A 20000-nucleotide genomic window follows, 5' to 3' on the forward strand; every position below is an offset into this window, starting at 1 on the left:
AGGGAGCCAAATGGGCCCTGGTCAACAGTAGTGTACTACATAGGGAATAGGGAGCCAAATGGGCCCTGGTCAACAGTAGTGTACTACACAGGGAATAGGGAGCCAAATGGGCCCTGGTCAACAGTAGTGTACTACACAGGGAATAGGGAGCCCTATGGGCCCTGGTCAACAGTAGTGTACTACACAGGGAATAGGGAGCCAAATGGGCCCTGGTCAACAGTAGTGTACTACACAGGGAATAGGGAGCCAAATGGGCCCTGGTCAACAGTAGTGTACTACATAGGGAATAGGGAGCCAAATGGGCCCTGGTCAACAGTAGTGTACTACATAGGGAATAGGGAGCCAAATGGGCCCTGGTCAACAGTAGTGTACTACACAGGGAATAGGGAGCCCTATGGGCCCTGGTCAACAGTAGTGTACTACACAGGGAATAGGGAGCCAAATGGGCCCTGGTCAACAGTAGTGTACTACACAGGGAATAGGGAGCCAAATGGGCCCTGGTCAACAGTAGTGTACTACACAGGGAATAGGGAGCCCTATGGGCCCTGGTCAACAGTAGTGTACTACACAGGGAATAGGGAGCCAAATGGGCCCTGGTCAACAGTAGTGTACTACACAGGGAATAGGGAGCCCTATGGGCCCTGGTCAACAGTAGTGTACTACACAGGGAATAGGGAGCCCTATGGGCCCTGGTCAACAGTAGTGTACTACACAGGGAATAGGGAGCCCTATAGGCCCTGGTCAACAGTAGTGTACTACACAGGGAATAGGGAGCCAAATGGGCCCTGGTCAACAGTAGTGTACTACATATGGAATAGGGAGCCAAATGGGCCCTGGTCAACAGTAGTGTACTACACAGGGAATAGGGAGCCAAATGGGCCCTGGTCAACAGTAGTGTACTACACAGGGAATAGGGAGCCCTATGGGCCCTGGTCAACAGTAGTGTACTACACAGGGAATAGGGAGCCAAATGGGCCCTGGTCAACAGTAGTGTACTACACAGGGAATAGGGAGCCAAATGGGCCCTGGTCAACAGTAGTGTACTACACAGGGAATAGGGAGCCCTATGGGCCCTGGTCAACAGTAGTGTACTACACAGGGAATAGGGAGCCAAATGGGCCCTGGTCAACAGTAGTGTACTACACAGGGAATAGGGAGCCCTATGGGCCCTGGTCAACAGTAGTGTACTACACAGGGAATAGGGAGCCCTATGGGCCCTGGTCAACAGTAGTGTACTACACAGGGAATAGGGAGCCCTATAGGCCCTGGTCAACAGTAGTGTACTACACAGGGAATAGGGAGCCCTATGGGCCCTGGTCAACAGTAGTGTACTACACAGGGAATAGGGAGCCCTATGGGCCCTGGTCAACAGTAGTGTACTACACAGGGAATAGGGAGCCCTATGGGCCCTGGTCAACAGTAGTGTACTACATAGGGAATAGGGAGCCAAATGGGCCCTGGTCAACAGTAGTGTACTACATAGGGAATAGGGAGCCAAATGGGCCCTGGTCAACAGTAGTGTACTACACAGGGAATAGGGAGCCAAATGGGCCCTGGTCAACAGTAGTGTACTACACAGGGAATAGGGAGCCCTATGGGCCCTGGTCAACAGTAGTGTACTACACAGGGAATAGGGAGCCAAATGGGCCCTGGTCAACAGTAGTGTACTACATAGGGAATAGGGAGCCAAATGGGCCCTGGTCAACAGTAGTGTACTACATAGGGAATAGGGAGCCAAATGGGCCCTGGTCAACAGTAGTGTACTACACAGGGAATAGGGAGCCAAATGGGCCCTGGTCAACAGTAGTGTACTACACAGGGAATAGGGAGCCCTATGGGCCCTGGTCAACAGTAGTGTACTACACAGGGAATAGGGAGCCAAATGGGCCCTGGTCAACAGTAGTGTACTACACAGGGAATAGGGAGCCAAATGGGCCCTGGTCAACAGTAGTGTACTACATAGGGAATAGGGAGCCAAATGGGCCCTGGTCAACAGTAGTGTACTACATAGGGAATAGGGAGCCAAATGGGCCCTGGTCAACAGTAGTGTACTACACAGGGAATAGGGAGCCCTATGGGCCCTGGTCAACAGTAGTGTACTACACAGGGAATAGGGAGCCAAATGGGCCCTGGTCAACAGTAGTGTACTACACAGGGAATAGGGAGCCAAATGGGCCCTGGTCAACAGTAGTGTACTACACAGGGAATAGGGAGCCCTATGGGCCCTGGTCAACAGTAGTGTACTACACAGGGAATAGGGAGCCAAATGGGCCCTGGTCAACAGTAGTGTACTACACAGGGAATAGGGAGCCCTATGGGCCCTGGTCAACAGTAGTGTACTACACAGGGAATAGGGAGCCCTATGGGCCCTGGTCAACAGTAGTGTACTACACAGGGAATAGGGAGCCCTATAGGCCCTGGTCAACAGTAGTGTACTACACAGGGAATAGGGAGCCAAATGGGCCCTGGTCAACAGTAGTGTACTACATATGGAATAGGGAGCCAAATGGGCCCTGGTCAACAGTAGTGTACTACACAGGGAATAGGGAGCCAAATGGGCCCTGGTCAACAGTAGTGTACTACACAGGGAATAGGGAGCCCTATGGGCCCTGGTCAACAGTAGTGTACTACACAGGGAATAGGGAGCCAAATGGGCCCTGGTCAACAGTAGTGTACTACACAGGGAATAGGGAGCCAAATGGGCCCTGGTCAACAGTAGTGTACTACACAGGGAATAGGGAGCCCTATGGGCCCTGGTCAACAGTAGTGTACTACACAGGGAATAGGGAGCCAAATGGGCCCTGGTCAACAGTAGTGTACTACACAGGGAATAGGGAGCCCTATGGGCCCTGGTCAACAGTAGTGTACTACACAGGGAATAGGGAGCCCTATGGGCCCTGGTCAACAGTAGTGTACTACACAGGGAATAGGGAGCCCTATAGGCCCTGGTCAACAGTAGTGTACTACACAGGGAATAGGGAGCCCTATGGGCCCTGGTCAACAGTAGTGTACTACACAGGGAATAGGGAGCCCTATGGGCCCTGGTCAACAGTAGTGTACTACACAGGGAATAGGGAGCCCTATGGGCCCTGGTCAACAGTAGTGTACTACATAGGGAATAGGGAGCCAAATGGGCCCTGGTCAACAGTAGTGTACTACATAGGGAATAGGGAGCCAAATGGGCCCTGGTCAACAGTAGTGTACTACACAGGGAATAGGGAGCCAAATGGGCCCTGGTCAACAGTAGTGTACTACACAGGGAATAGGGAGCCCTATGGGCCCTGGTCAACAGTAGTGTACTACACAGGGAATAGGGAGCCAAATGGGCCCTGGTCAACAGTAGTGTACTACACAGGGAATAGGGAGCCAAATGGGCCCTGGTCAACAGTAGTGTACTACACAGGGAATAGGGAGCCCTATGGGCCCTGGTCAACAGTAGTGTACTACACAGGGAATAGGGAGCCAAATGGGCCCTGGTCAACAGTAGTGTACTACACAGGGAATAGGGAGCCCTATGGGCCCTGGTCAACAGTAGTGTACTACACAGGGAATAGGGAGCCCTATGGGCCCTGGTCAACAGTAGTGTACTACACAGGGAATAGGGAGCCCTATAGGCCCTGGTCAACAGTAGTGTACTACACAGGGAATAGGGAGCCCTATGGGCCCTGGTCAACAGTAGTGTACTACACAGGGAATAGGGAGCCAAATGGGCCCTGGTCAACAGTAGTGTACTACACAGGGAATAGGGAGCCAAATGGGCCCTGGTCAACAGTAGTGTACTACATAGGGAATAGGGAGCCAAATGGGCCCTGGTCAACAGTAGTGTACTACACAGGGAATAGGGAGCCAAATGGGCCCTGGTCAACAGTAGTGTACTACACAGGGAATAGGGAGCCCTATGGGCCCTGGTCAACAGTAGTGTACTACACAGGGAATAGGGAGCCAAATGGGCCCTGGTCAACAGTAGTGTACTACACAGGGAATAGGGAGCCAAATGGGCCCTGGTCAACAGTAGTGTACTACATAGGGAATAGGGAGCCAAATGGGCCCTGGTCAACAGTAGTGTACTACACAGGGAATAGGGAGCCAAATGGGCCCTGGTCAACAGTAGTGTACTACACAGGGAATAGGGAGCCCTATGGGCCCTGGTCAACAGTAGTGTACTACACAGGGAATAGGGAGCCAAATGGGCCCTGGTCAACAGTAGTGTACTACACAGGGAATAGGGAGCCAAATGGGCCCTGGTCAACAGTAGTGTACTACACAGGGAATAGGGAGCCCTATGGGCCATGGTCAACAGTAGTGTACTACACAGGGAATAGGGAGCCAAATGGGCCCTGGTCAACAGTAGTGTACTACACAGGGAATAGGGAGCCCTATGGGCCCTGGTCAACAGTAGTGTACTACACAGGGAATAGGGAGCCCTATGGGCCCTGGTCAACAGTAGTGTACTACACAGGGAATAGGGAGCCCTATAGGCCCTGGTCAACAGTAGTGTACTACACAGGGAATAGGGAGCCAAATGGGCCCTGGTCAACAGTAGTGTACTACATAGGGAATAGGGAGCCAAATGGGCCCTGGTCAACAGTAGTGTACTACACAGGGAATAGGGAGCCAAATGGGCCCTGGTCAACAGTAGTGTACTACACAGGGAATAGGGAGCCCTATGGGCCCTGGTCAACAGTAGTGTACTACACAGGGAATAGGGAGCCAAATGGGCCCTGGTCAACAGTAGTGTACTACACAGGGAATAGGGAGCCAAATGGGCCCTGGTCAACAGTAGTGTACTACACAGGGAATAGGGAGCCCTATGGGCCCTGGTCAACAGTAGTGTACTACACAGGGAATAGGGAGCCAAATGGGCCCTGGTCAACAGTAGTGTACTACACAGGGAATAGGGAGCCCTATGGGCCCTGGTCAACAGTAGTGTACTACACAGGGAATAGGGAGCCCTATGGGCCCTGGTCAACAGTAGTGTACTACACAGGGAATAGGGAGCCCTATAGGCCCTGGTCAACAGTAGTGTACTACACAGGGAATAGGGAGCCCTATGGGCCCTGGTCAACAGTAGTGTACTACACAGGGAATAGGGAGCCCTATGGGCCCTGGTCAACAGTAGTGTACTACACAGGGAATAGGGAGCCCTATGGGCCCTGGTCAACAGTAGTGTACTACATAGGGAATAGGGAGCCAAATGGGCCCTGGTCAACAGTAGTGTACTACATAGGGAATAGGGAGCCAAATGGGCCCTGGTCAACAGTAGTGTACTACACAGGGAATAGGGAGCCAAATGGGCCCTGGTCAACAGTAGTGTACTACACAGGGAATAGGGAGCCCTATGGGCCCTGGTCAACAGTAGTGTACTACACAGGGAATAGGGAGCCAAATGGGCCCTGGTCAACAGTAGTGTACTACATAGGGAATAGGGAGCCAAATGGGCCCTGGTCAACAGTAGTGTACTACATAGGGAATAGGGAGCCAAATGGGCCCTGGTCAACAGTAGTGTACTACACAGGGAATAGGGAGCCAAATGGGCCCTGGTCAACAGTAGTGTACTACACAGGGAATAGGGAGCCCTATGGGCCCTGGTCAACAGTAGTGTACTACACAGGGAATAGGGAGCCAAATGGGCCCTGGTCAACAGTAGTGTACTACACAGGGAATAGGGAGCCAAATGGGCCCTGGTCAACAGTAGTGTACTACATAGGGAATAGGGAGCCAAATGGGCCCTGGTCAACAGTAGTGTACTACATAGGGAATAGGGAGCCAAATGGGCCCTGGTCAACAGTAGTGTACTACACAGGGAATAGGGAGCCCTATGGGCCCTGGTCAACAGTAGTGTACTACACAGGGAATAGGGAGCCAAATGGGCCCTGGTCAACAGTAGTGTACTACACAGGGAATAGGGAGCCAAATGGGCCCTGGTCAACAGTAGTGTACTACACAGGGAATAGGGAGCCCTATGGGCCCTGGTCAACAGTAGTGTACTACACAGGGAATAGGGAGCCAAATGGGCCCTGGTCAACAGTAGTGTACTACACAGGGAATAGGGAGCCCTATGGGCCCTGGTCAACAGTAGTGTACTACACAGGGAATAGGGAGCCCTATGGGCCCTGGTCAACAGTAGTGTACTACACAGGGAATAGGGAGCCCTATAGGCCCTGGTCAACAGTAGTGTACTACACAGGGAATAGGGAGCCAAATGGGCCCTGGTCAACAGTAGTGTACTACATATGGAATAGGGAGCCAAATGGGCCCTGGTCAACAGTAGTGTACTACACAGGGAATAGGGAGCCAAATGGGCCCTGGTCAACAGTAGTGTACTACACAGGGAATAGGGAGCCCTATGGGCCCTGGTCAACAGTAGTGTACTACACAGGGAATAGGGAGCCAAATGGGCCCTGGTCAACAGTAGTGTACTACACAGGGAATAGGGAGCCAAATGGGCCCTGGTCAACAGTAGTGTACTACACAGGGAATAGGGAGCCCTATGGGCCCTGGTCAACAGTAGTGTACTACACAGGGAATAGGGAGCCAAATGGGCCCTGGTCAACAGTAGTGTACTACACAGGGAATAGGGAGCCCTATGGGCCCTGGTCAACAGTAGTGTACTACACAGGGAATAGGGAGCCCTATGGGCCCTGGTCAACAGTAGTGTACTACACAGGGAATAGGGAGCCCTATAGGCCCTGGTCAACAGTAGTGTACTACACAGGGAATAGGGAGCCCTATGGGCCCTGGTCAACAGTAGTGTACTACACAGGGAATAGGGAGCCCTATGGGCCCTGGTCAACAGTAGTGTACTACACAGGGAATAGGGAGCCCTATGGGCCCTGGTCAACAGTAGTGTACTACATAGGGAATAGGGAGCCAAATGGGCCCTGGTCAACAGTAGTGTACTACATAGGGAATAGGGAGCCAAATGGGCCCTGGTCAACAGTAGTGTACTACACAGGGAATAGGGAGCCAAATGGGCCCTGGTCAACAGTAGTGTACTACACAGGGAATAGGGAGCCCTATGGGCCCTGGTCAACAGTAGTGTACTACACAGGGAATAGGGAGCCAAATGGGCCCTGGTCAACAGTAGTGTACTACACAGGGAATAGGGAGCCAAATGGGCCCTGGTCAACAGTAGTGTACTACACAGGGAATAGGGAGCCCTATGGGCCCTGGTCAACAGTAGTGTACTACACAGGGAATAGGGAGCCAAATGGGCCCTGGTCAACAGTAGTGTACTACACAGGGAATAGGGAGCCCTATGGGCCCTGGTCAACAGTAGTGTACTACACAGGGAATAGGGAGCCCTATGGGCCCTGGTCAACAGTAGTGTACTACACAGGGAATAGGGAGCCCTATAGGCCCTGGTCAACAGTAGTGTACTACACAGGGAATAGGGAGCCCTATGGGCCCTGGTCAACAGTAGTGTACTACACAGGGAATAGGGAGCCAAATGGGCCCTGGTCAACAGTAGTGTACTACACAGGGAATAGGGAGCCAAATGGGCCCTGGTCAACAGTAGTGTACTACATAGGGAATAGGGAGCCAAATGGGCCCTGGTCAACAGTAGTGTACTACACAGGGAATAGGGAGCCAAATGGGCCCTGGTCAACAGTAGTGTACTACACAGGGAATAGGGAGCCCTATGGGCCCTGGTCAACAGTAGTGTACTACACAGGGAATAGGGAGCCAAATGGGCCCTGGTCAACAGTAGTGTACTACACAGGGAATAGGGAGCCAAATGGGCCCTGGTCAACAGTAGTGTACTACATAGGGAATAGGGAGCCAAATGGGCCCTGGTCAACAGTAGTGTACTACACAGGGAATAGGGAGCCAAATGGGCCCTGGTCAACAGTAGTGTACTACACAGGGAATAGGGAGCCCTATGGGCCCTGGTCAACAGTAGTGTACTACACAGGGAATAGGGAGCCAAATGGGCCCTGGTCAACAGTAGTGTACTACACAGGGAATAGGGAGCCAAATGGGCCCTGGTCAACAGTAGTGTACTACACAGGGAATAGGGAGCCCTATGGGCCCTGGTCAACAGTAGTGTACTACACAGGGAATAGGGAGCCAAATGGGCCCTGGTCAACAGTAGTGTACTACACAGGGAATAGGGAGCCCTATGGGCCCTGGTCAACAGTAGTGTACTACACAGGGAATAGGGAGCCCTATGGGCCCTGGTCAACAGTAGTGTACTACACAGGGAATAGGGAGCCCTATAGGCCCTGGTCAACAGTAGTGTACTACACAGGGAATAGGGAGCCAAATGGGCCCTGGTCAACAGTAGTGTACTACATAGGGAATAGGGAGCCAAATGGGCCCTGGTCAACAGTAGTGTACTACACAGGGAATAGGGAGCCAAATGGGCCCTGGTCAACAGTAGTGTACTACACAGGGAATAGGGAGCCCTATGGGCCCTGGTCAACAGTAGTGTACTACACAGGGAATAGGGAGCCAAATGGGCCCTGGTCAACAGTAGTGTACTACACAGGGAATAGGGAGCCAAATGGGCCCTGGTCAACAGTAGTGTACTACACAGGGAATAGGGAGCCCTATGGGCCCTGGTCAACAGTAGTGTACTACACAGGGAATAGGGAGCCAAATGGGCCCTGGTCAACAGTAGTGTACTACACAGGGAATAGGGAGCCCTATGGGCCCTGGTCAACAGTAGTGTACTACACAGGGAATAGGGAGCCCTATGGGCCCTGGTCAACAGTAGTGTACTACACAGGGAATAGGGAGCCCTATAGGCCCTGGTCAACAGTAGTGTACTACACAGGGAATAGGGAGCCCTATGGGCCCTGGTCAACAGTAGTGTACTACACAGGGAATAGGGAGCCCTATGGGCCCTGGTCAACAGTAGTGTACTACACAGGGAATAGGGAGCCCTATGGGCCCTGGTCAACAGTAGTGTACTACACAGGGAATAGGGAGCCCTATGGGCCCTGGTCAACAGTAGTGTACTACATAGGGAATAGGGAGCCAAATGGGCCCTGGTCAACAGTAGTGTACTACATAGGGAATAGGGAGCCAAATGGGCCCTGGTCAACAGTAGTGTACTACACAGGGAATAGGGAGCCAAATGGGCCCTGGTCAACAGTAGTGTACTACACAGGGAATAGGGAGCCCTATGGGCCCTGGTCAACAGTAGTGTACTACACAGGGAATAGGGAGCCAAATGGGCCCTGGTCAACAGTAGTGTACTACACAGGGAATAGGGAGCCAAATGGGCCCTGGTCAACAGTAGTGTACTACACAGGGAATAGGGAGCCCTATGGGCCCTGGTCAACAGTAGTGTACTACACAGGGAATAGGGAGCCAAATGGGCCCTGGTCAACAGTAGTGTACTACACAGGGAATAGGGAGCCCTATGGGCCCTGGTCAACAGTAGTGTACTACACAGGGAATAGGGAGCCCTATGGGCCCTGGTCAACAGTAGTGTACTACACAGGGAATAGGGAGCCCTATAGGCCCTGGTCAACAGTAGTGTACTACACAGGGAATAGGGAGCCCTATGGGCCCTGGTCAACAGTAGTGTACTACACAGGGAATAGGGAGCCCTATGGGCCCTGGTCAACAGTAGTGTACTACACAGGGAATAGGGAGCCCTATGGGCCCTGGTCAACAGTAGTGTACTACACAGGGAATAGGGAGCCCTATGGGCCCTGGTCAACAGTAGTGTACTACATAGGGAATAGGGAGCCCTATGGGCCCTGGTCAACAGTAGTGTACTACATAGGGAATAGGGAGCCCTATGGGTCCTGGTCAACAGTAGTGTACTACATAGGGAATAGGGAGCCCTATGGGCCCTGGTCAACAGTAGTGTACTACACAGGGAATAGGGAGCCCTATGGGCCCTGGTCAACAGTAGTGTACTACACAGGGAATAGGGAGCCCTATGGGACCTGGTCAACAGTAGTGTACTACACAGGGAATAGGGAGCCCTATAGGCCCTGGTCAACAGTAGTGTACTACATAGGGAATAGGGAGCCCTATGGGCCCTGGTCAACAGTAGTGTACTACATAGGGAATAGGGAGCCCTATGGGTCCTGGTCAACAGTAGTGTACTACATAGGGAATAGGGAGCCCTATGGGCCCTGGTCAACAGTAGTGTACTACATAGGGAATAGGGAGCCCTATGGGCCCTGGTCAACAGTAGTGTACTACACAGGGAATAGGGAGCCCTATGGGCCCTGGTCAACAGTAGTGTACTACACAGGGAATAGGGAGCCCTATGGGCCCTGGTCAACAGTAGTGTACTACATAGGGAATAGGCAGCCCTATGGGACCTGGTCAACAGTAGTGTACTACATAGGGAATAGGGAGCCCTATGGGCCCTGGTCAACAGTAGTGTACTACATAGGGAATAGGGAGCCCTATGGGCCCTGGTCAACAGTAGTGTACTACACAGGGAATAGGGAGCCCTATGGGCCCTGGTCAACAGTAGTGTACTACATAGGGAATAGGGAGCCCTATGGGCCCTGGTCAACAGTAGTGTACTACACAGGGAATAGGGAGCCCTATGGGCCCTGGTCAACAGTAGTGTACTACACAGGGAATAGGGAGCCCTATGGGCCCTGGTCAACAGTAGTGTACTACACAGGGAATAGGGAGCCCTATGGGCCCTGGTCAACAGTAGTGTACTACACAGGGAATAGGGAGCCCTATGGGCCCTGGTCAACAGTAGTGTACTACATAGGGAATAGGCAGCCCTATGGGCTCTGGTCAACAGTAGTGTACTACATAGGGAATAGGGAGCCCTATAGGCCCTGGTCAACAGTAGTGTACTACATAGGGAATAGGGAGCCCTATGGGTCCTGGTCAACAGTAGTGTACTACATAGGGAATAGGCAGCCCTATGGGCCCTGGTCAACAGTAGTGCACTACATAGGGAATAGGGAGCCCTATGGGCCCTGGTCAACAGTAGTGTACTACATAGGGAATAGGGAGCCCTATGGGCCCTGGTCAACAGTAGTGTACTACATAGGGAATAGGCAGCCCTATGGGCCCTGGTCAACAGTAGTGTACTACATAGGGAATAGGGAGCCCTATGGGCCCTGGTCAACAGTAGTGTACTACATAGGGAATAGGGAGCCCTTTGGGAAGACAACAACCAACTTGGCACACACCGGTTGAATCAACGTTGTTTCCACGTCATTAACCAATGAGGTCCCGTGGGGCTTAGTTGATAGAGTATGGCACTTGCAATGCCAGGGTTGTGGGTTTGATACCCACAGGGGACCAGTATTAATGAAAATGTATGACCTCACTACTGTAATTCGCTCTGGATAAGAGCGTCTGCTAAATGACAAAAATGTAAATGTCTATTAATCTGGGCACGCTTATAAGAAATGTCTGACAAACCATCAAACAGGCAAAGCATCAATACAGGACTAAGATTGAATCCTACTACACCGGCTCTGACGCTCGTCGGATGTGGCAGAGCTTGCAGACTCTTACTGATTGGCAACCCGGACTATTTGCATTGACCCCCATTTTTACACAGCTGCTACTTGCTGTTTATTATCTGTGCATAGTCACTTTACCTTTACCTACATGTACATATTATATCAATTACCTCAACTAACCTGAACACACGCACATTGACTCTGTACCGGTAACTCTTGTATACAGTGCATTGTGAAAGTATTCAGACCTGTTGATTTTTCCCACATGTTGCTACGCTACAGCGTTAATCTAAAATGGATTCAATTGTTATTTTTCCTCATTAATCTACACACAATACCCCATAATGACAAAGCAAATATCACGTTTAAATGTGTTTTTGCTAATGTATTAAAAATTAACTAAAATATTACATTTACATAAGTATTCAGACCCTTTACTCAGTACTTTGTTGAAACACCTTTTGGCAGAGATTACAGCCTCAAGTCTTCTTGGGTAGGACGCTACAATCTTGGCACACCTGTATTTGGGGAGTTTCTCCCATTCTTCTCTGCAGATCCTCTCAAGTTCTGTCAGGTTGGATGGGGAGTGTCGCTGCACAGCTATTTTCAGGTCTCTACAGAGATGTTCGATTGGGTTCAAATCCGGCTGGGCCACTCAAGAACATTCAGAGACTTGTCCCAAAGCCACTCCTGCGCTGTCTTGGCTCTGTGCTTAGGGTCGTTGTGCTGTTGGAAGGTGAACCTTCGCAGCAGTCTGAGGTCCTGAGCACTCTTGAGCAGGTTTTCATCAAGTACCTCTCTGTACTTTGCTCCGTTCATCATTCCCTCGATCCTGACTAGTCTCCCAGTCCCTGCTGCTGAAAAACATTCCCTTAGCATAATGCTGCCACCACCATGCTTCACCGTAGGGATGGTGCCAGGTTTCCTCCAGACGTGACGCTCGGCATTCAGGCCAAATAGTTCAATATTGATTATATCAGACCAGAGAATCTTGTTTCTCATGGTCTGAGAGCCTATAGGTGACTTTTGGCAAACTCCAAATGGAATGTCATGTGCCTTTTACTGAGGAGTGGCTTCTGTCTGGCCATTCTACCACAACGGCCTGATTGGTGGAGTGCTGCAGAGATGGTTGTCCTTTTGGAAGGTTCTCCCAACTCCACAGAGGAACTCTGGAGCTCTGTCAGAGTGACCATCAGGTTCTTGGTCACCTCCCTGACCAAGGCCCTTCTCCCCCGATTGCGGAGTTTGGCCGGGCAGCCAGCTCTCGGAAGAGTCTTGGTGGTTCCAAACTTCTTCCATTTAAGAATGTTAGAGGCCACTGTGGTCTTGGGGACCTTCAATGCTGCAGACATTTTTTGGTACCCTTCCCCAGTTCTCTGCCTCGACACAATCCTGTCTCAGAGCTCTACAGACAATTCCTTCGACCTCATGGCTTGGTTTTTGCTCTGACATGCACTGCCAACAGTGGGACCTTATATAGACAGGTGTGTGCCTTTCCAAGTCATGTTCAATCAATTGAATTTACCACAGGTGGACTCCGAGTTGTAGAAACATCTCAAGGATGATCAATGGAAACAGGATGCAGCTGAGCTCAATTTCGAGTCTCATCGCAAAGGGTCTGAATACTTATGTAAATAAGGTTTTTCTGTTTTTAAACGTTGAATACATTTTCAAACATTTCTAAAAACCTGTTTTTGCTTTGTCATTATGGGGTATTGTGGGTAGATTTGCTTATCGCAAATCAGAACCCCACAGCAACGCTGATGGTTTATCACTGAGACCAGTGATGCCAGAGCCGAGGCAATGTCGGCTCACATCCACACACTGCTGACAGATCACTTCCAGGAAGCTAACAGAGCACTTCCAGGAAGCAGAACAGAGAACTTCCAGGAAGCTAACAGAGAACTTCCAGGAAGCAGAACAGAGAACTTCCAGGAAGCTAACAGAGAACTTCCAGGAAGCAGAACAGAGAACTTCCAGGAAGCTAACAGAGAACTTCCAGGATGCTAACAGAGCACTTCCAGGAAGCAGAACAGAGCACTTCCAGGAAGCAGAACAGAGCACTTCCAGGAAGCAGAACAGAGAACTTCCAGGAAGCTAACAGAGAACTTCCAGGAAGCCGAACAGAGAACTTCCAGGAAGCCGAACAGAGAACTTCCAGGAAGCATCACTGAACGCTAAACAAGTAGCCAGAGCAACACGCACGGACAGCGAGCTCTCAAAAGTCTTCAAATACATCACGGAGGGTTGGCCTTGAAGAAAACATGAAATCATTCTACACACAGAGGAGAGCTGTCAGCGGAACAAGGTTGTGTCTTCTGGGACTCTAGAGTAATATTTCCAACAACACTGTTAAAACTTCTTGCGACTACAGGGGGTGCTGTTTCGAATTAGCATTTTGTCGTCTCCAAATTAAACTGCCCAGTACTCAATTCTTGCTCGTACAATATGCATATTATTAATTCTATTGGATAGAAAACACTCTCTAGTTTCATAAACCGTTGGAATTATGTCTGTGGGTGACCCAGAACTCTTTCTACAGCGAAATCCATGACAGATAGTGCGAAGGTCTGAGAGCGAAGCTCTGGTTTCAGATCAGTTTTTAAGGTCTGTGTGTATCCTATGGAACGACATGAACTGCACCCGCCTTCCCCTGGATGTCAGTAACCAATGAGAAGTGGAATGGGCTTTCTGCGTAGCTCTCAGAGGTTATAAAAGGCCAAGGAGTGAGGGTAGCCCCCCTTTCGACGCTGACCATTACGCAGAAAGGGACCTCCGGATGCCATTTTCAAAGGCTCGGTTATCAACGTTAAATGTATCCGTCTGTAATTTAATTCGATATAGGAGTTAGAAACATCATAACGTAGTTCATTTAAACCGTTTTATAGCAATTTATATCCGTTTAGTGCGATTTTGAGGCATTTCTATGTGATGCTCTTTGAAGCTTTGGGCACGTTTCGGGGTCCCGGTCGAACGTTAGTGGGCATTTCGACGGACAGAGGACATCTTTCGACCAAAAGAAGATTAGACCCAAGAAAGGATACATTGCCCAAGAATCTGATGGAAAATCACCTCATAGTAAGAAATATTTAATATGATAAATCGTTGTTCTGTCGAAATATTTTAAACGCATATTCCGCCATTTTGTTTGGTATAGCTTCGCTTGGCGAACCCTGTATTGCACAGTAAGGATAATTTTAGAAATGTAAATCAGCGATTGCATTAAGAACTAATTTGTCTTTCGATTCCTGTCAACCCTGTATTTTTTAGTCAAGTATATGATTAGCTTTCGATTAAACTAGATCACTCTGAAAGATGGCGTCCGACATTTTGAGGCTTGATTTGCTACTATTTTCATTGTATAACCACGGTTTTTTATGGCTAAATATGCACATTTTCGAACAAACAATATATGTATGTTGTAATATGATGTTACAGGAGTGTCATCGGAAGAATTCTGAAAAGGTTAGTGAAAAAATTTATATATTTTGGCGATGATAACGATATCGCTCCCTTTGGCTTGAATTCATGCTGGGGTAACGTTTGCACATGTGGTATGCTAACTTATCGATTTATTGTGTTTTCGCTGTAAAACGCTTAGAAAATCTGAAATATTGTCTGAAATCACAAGATCTGTGTCTTTCCATTGCTATGCTTTGTCTATTTTTATGAACTGTTTTATGATGAGTAAATTGGTCATACACGTTGCTCTCTGTAGTAATTCTAGTCGAGTTGTGATGGTGGGTGCAATTGTAAACTGTGATTTCTACCTGAAATATGCACATTTTTCTAACAAAACCTATCCTATACCATAAATATGTTATCAGACTGTCATCTGATGAGGTTTTTTCTTGGTTAGTGGCTATCAATATCTTTATTTGGCCGAATTGGTGATAGCTAGTGGTGGAGAGAAAAAATGGTGGACAAAGAAAAATGGTGTATTTTGCTAACGTGGTTAGCTAATAGATTTACATATTGTGTCTTCCCTGTAAAACATTTAAAAAAACAGAAATGATGGGTTTATTCACAAGATCTGTATCTTTCATTAGGTGTCTTGGACTTGTGATTTAATGATATTTAGATGCTTCTATTTACTTGTGAAGCTATGCTAGCTATGCTAATCAGTGTGGGGGGGGTGGGGGGTGCTCCCGGATCCGGGTTTGGGAGGCAGTAAAAGTTAAGGGCAGCGCTAAAATAAACTCTCACAGGACATCAGGGTATTGTGGAAATGGAAGCACTGGCAAATATTGTCCCAAACCCTTTACGGAGAAGTGGAGACGTTTATAATGGAGTGGATCAGGAAACACAATGACAGGTCCCGTTGCATCCTGGGAGTTCCCTGGTGAGTGTTGGAAAGGTTTACACAGGCTTTGCAGGCCCATTTCAAAACAACATGTGTATGATAGTGGTTGACTCACACTTCTAAATAGTTAGAAGTGTTCAGAATGTCACAAATCACTTCAGAGGGGCTCCTGTGTGGTGCAGCGGTCTAAGGCACTGCATCTCAGTGTTAGAGGTGTCACTATAGACCCTGGTTCCATTCCAGGCTCTATCACAGTGTTCTAAGGCACTGCATCTCAGTGTTAGAGGTGTCACTACAGACCCTGGTTCCATTCCAGGCTGTATCACAGTGTTTTAAGGCACTGCATCTCAGTGTTAGAGGAGTCACTACAGACCCTGGTTCCATTCCAGGCTGTATCACAGTGGTCTAAGGCACCGCATCTCAGTGTTAGAGGAGTCACTACAGACCCTGGTTCCATTCCAGGCTGTATCACAGCGGTCGAAGGCACTGCATCTCAGTGTTAGAGGAGTCACTACAGACCCTGGTTCCATTCCAGGCTGTATCACAGTGGTCTAAGGCACTGCATCTCAGTGCTAGAGGAGTCACTACAGACCCTGGTTCCATTCCAGGCTGTATCACAGCGGTCTAAGACCCTGCATCTCAGTGTTAGAGGAGTCACTACAGACCCTGGTTCCATTCCAGGCTGTATCACAGTGGTCTAAGGCACTGCATATCTGTGTTAGAGGAGTCACTACAGACCCTGGTTCCATTCCAGGCTGTATCACAGCGGTCGAAGGCACTGCATCTCAGTACTAGAGGATTCACTACAGACACGGGTTCCATTCCAGGCTGTATCACAGTGGTCTAAGGCACTGCATCTCAGTGCTAGAGGCGTCACTACAGACCCTGGTTCCATTCCAGGCTGTGTCACAACCGGCCTAGATCGGGGGTCCTATAGGGCGGTGCACAATTGGCCCAGCGTTGTCCGAGTTTGGCCGGAGTCATTGTAAAATAAGAATTTGTTCTTAACTGACTTGACTAGTTAAATAAAGGTTAAATAAAGGTTAAATAAAGGTTGAATGAAGGTTAAATAAACATAAACATAAACGGAATCCTGCACGCCATCATCGCGCCTGGACACCCAGATTCAGACTGGCTGGCAGAGAGGTATGTTCAGACTGGCTGGCAGAGAGGTATGTTCAGACTGGCTGGCAGAGAGGTATGTTCAGACTGGCTGGCAGAGAGGTATGTTCAGATGGCTGGCAGAGAGGTATGTTCAGACTGGCTGGCAGAGAGGTATGTTCAGATGGCTGGCAGAGAGGTATGTTCAGACTGGCTGGCAGAGAGGTATGTTCAGACTGGCTGGCAGAGAGGTATGTTCAGACGGCTGGCAGAGAGGTATGTTCAGACGGCTGGCAGAGAGGTATGTTCAGACTGGCTGGCAGAGAGGTATGTTCAGACTGGCTGGCAGAGAGGTATGTTCAGATGGCTGGCAGAGAGGTATGTTCAGACTGGCTGGCAGAGAGGTATGTTCAGACTGGCTGGCAGAGAGGTATGTTCAGACTGGCTGGCAGAGAGGTATGTTCAGACTGGCTGGCAGAGAGGTATGTTCAGACTGGCTGGCAGAGAGGTATGTTCAGACGGCTGGCAGAGAGGTATGTTCAGACTGGCTGGCAGAGAGGTATGTTCAGACTGGCTGGCAGAGAGGTATGTTCAGACTGGCTGGCAGAGAGGTATGTTCAGACTGGCTGGCAGAGAGGTATGTTCAGACTGGCTGGCAGAGAGGTATGTTCAGACTGGCTGGCAGAGAGGTATGTTCAGACTGGCTGGCAGAGAGGTATGTTCAGACTGGCTGGCAGAGAGGTATGTTCAGACTGGCTGGCAGAGAGGTATGTTCAGACTGGCTGGCAGAGAGGTATGTTCAGATGGCTGGCAGAGAGGTATGTTCAGACTGGCTGGCAGAGAGGTATGTTCAGACTGGCTGGCAGAGAGGTATGTTCAGACGGCTGGCAGAGAGGTATGTTCAGACTGGCTGGCAGAGAGGTATGTTCAGACTGGCTGGCAGAGAGGTATGTTCAGACTGGCTGGCAGAGAGGTATGTTCAGACGGCTGGCAGAGAGGTATGTTCAGACGGCTGGCAGAGAGGTATGTTCAGACTGGCTGGCAGAGAGGTATGTTCAGACTGGCTGGCAGAGAGGTATGTTCAGACTGGCTGGCAGAGAGGTATGTTCAGACTGGCTGGCAGAGAGGTATGTTCAGACTGGCTGGCAGAGAGGTATGTTCAGACTGGCTGGCAGAGAGGTATGTTCAGACGGCTGGCAGAGAGGTATGTTCAGACTGGCTGGCAGAGAGGTATGTTCAGACTGGCTGGCAGAGAGGTATGTTCAGATATAATTTAAAAAAATGTCATGACAAAAGCTTGGGTTTGTCACACAACAGACAGGTCCAGTATCGTACTGACACAACTGACATGACTGACGATCAGGGGTCAATGTAGGACACAACTGTCACGCCCTGACCATAGAGAGCCTTTTATTCTCTATGTTGGTTAGGTCGGGGTGTGACTAGGGTGGGTAATCTGGTGTGTGTATTTCTTTGTTGGCCTGGTATGGTTCCCAATCAGGGGCAGCTGTTTAGCGTTGTCTCTGATTGGGGATCATATTTAGGCAGCCATTTCCCCACTGGTTTTTGTGGGATCTTGTTTCTGTGTAGTTGCCTGTGAGCACTGCTTGAGCTTCACGTATCGTTTATTCTTTATTGTTTTTTGTTCGGTTCTCTTATAATAAAAAGATGTCGAACCGATTCCACGCTGCGCTTTGGTCTGAGTATGATGACAATGACACTGTAACAGGTGAGAGAAGAACATTAAAGCGCAGACATGCAACAGTCTGGCGTGTACCATTTGCTCTCAAAGTGTCAACAGACCATTACAGCCCTTAAAGACGTTTATATTCACACTGATAAGAGTGGGTTTAAGCTCTACTTTACTTTCATTTATTTTATAGTATTATACAGTATACTGATTACTGCATTGTTGGGTAAAGAAATACTTTTCACTGTACTTGTGCACGTGACAATAAAAAATTAGACACTTGAAGAGACAGAACTGTTGTGACGTGAAGAAGACAGTAGTACACAATAAACATATGATGTCAGTGTTACAGGTTTAAAAGATACATAACTCTTTGAGTTGCTTACAGTACGAGCGTTTACTGGGAATCACTCAGTACTGTATCTCAGACTTAAAAAGGTGGATGACGTAGTGTTTTGACCTACATAACTTCATGCATTGTTAACAATGACCATTCATTTCCATTGACATGTTAGTCATTTAGCAGACGCTCTCATCCAGAGCCCCTTATTGTAGTGCATTCCTTTAAAGATAGCTAGGTGAGACAACCACCTATCACAGCCAAGAGACCAGCAAAACGGAGTGTTCGGGTTAGGATGTTGGGTTTGAGCATAGCTTGAAGGTAGGTAGGGACAGTTCCTCTTGCTGCTCTGTAGGCAAGCACCATGGTCTTGTAGTGGACGCCAGCTTCGACTGGAAGCCAGCAGAGTGTACGGAGGAGCAGGGGTGACATGGGAGAACATGGGAAGGTTGAACATCAGATGGGAGTTGTCCACCGTGATGGAGAGGTCTTGGAGCTGGCAAGACTTCTCCGGGAGGAACAGCGGCTCCGTCTTGGTATGTGCAGGTTGCCGTACCAGGGTCAGGTCAAAGTGCATTATGGGAATGCACATGTCAATTCATTCTGTTATTATCTTGACGCAAAACAAAATGGCTGCGATCCGGAATTTTTTTAACATTTTCTCCTAAAATTACAATCTAATAACGGATATAAATAACGGATATCTCAATCGAACTGCCTGTAACTCAGGCCCTAAAGCAAGGATATGCATATTTTTGGTACCATTTGAAAGGAAACACTTTGAAGGTTGTGGAAATGTGAAAGGAATGTAGGAGAATATAACACAATAGATCTGGTAAAATATAATACAAAGAAAAAAACAACCGTTCTTTTGTATTTTTTTGTATCATCATCTTTGAAATGCAAGAGAAAGGCCATAATATATTATTCCAGCCCAGGTGCAATTTAGATGTTGGCCACTAGATGGCAGCAGTGCATGCGCAAAGTTTTAGACGAACCATGTATCTCTAATTTGTTTATTAATAACTTTACATGTTCAAAACTATGCACTCTCCTCAAACAATAGCATGGTATTATTTCACTGTAATAGCTACTGTAAATTGGACAGTACAGTTAGATTAACAAGAATTTAAGCTTTCTGCCAATATCAGATATGTC

The 20000-nt window shown here is 49.0% G+C and overlaps 1 protein-coding gene across 3 annotated transcripts in view; it reads right to left on the reverse strand.

Annotated features, from left to right (window-relative positions):
- LOC139552799 (stAR-related lipid transfer protein 13-like) overlaps positions 1 to 20000 on the reverse strand; it is an 89844-nt gene that overhangs the window by 27650 nt on the left and 42194 nt on the right. The window lies entirely within an intron of this gene.

The sequence above is a fragment of the Salvelinus alpinus genome, chromosome 24, assembly GCF_045679555.1.
Source record: "Salvelinus alpinus chromosome 24, SLU_Salpinus.1, whole genome shotgun sequence".
NCBI lineage: Eukaryota > Metazoa > Chordata > Actinopteri > Salmoniformes > Salmonidae > Salvelinus > Salvelinus alpinus.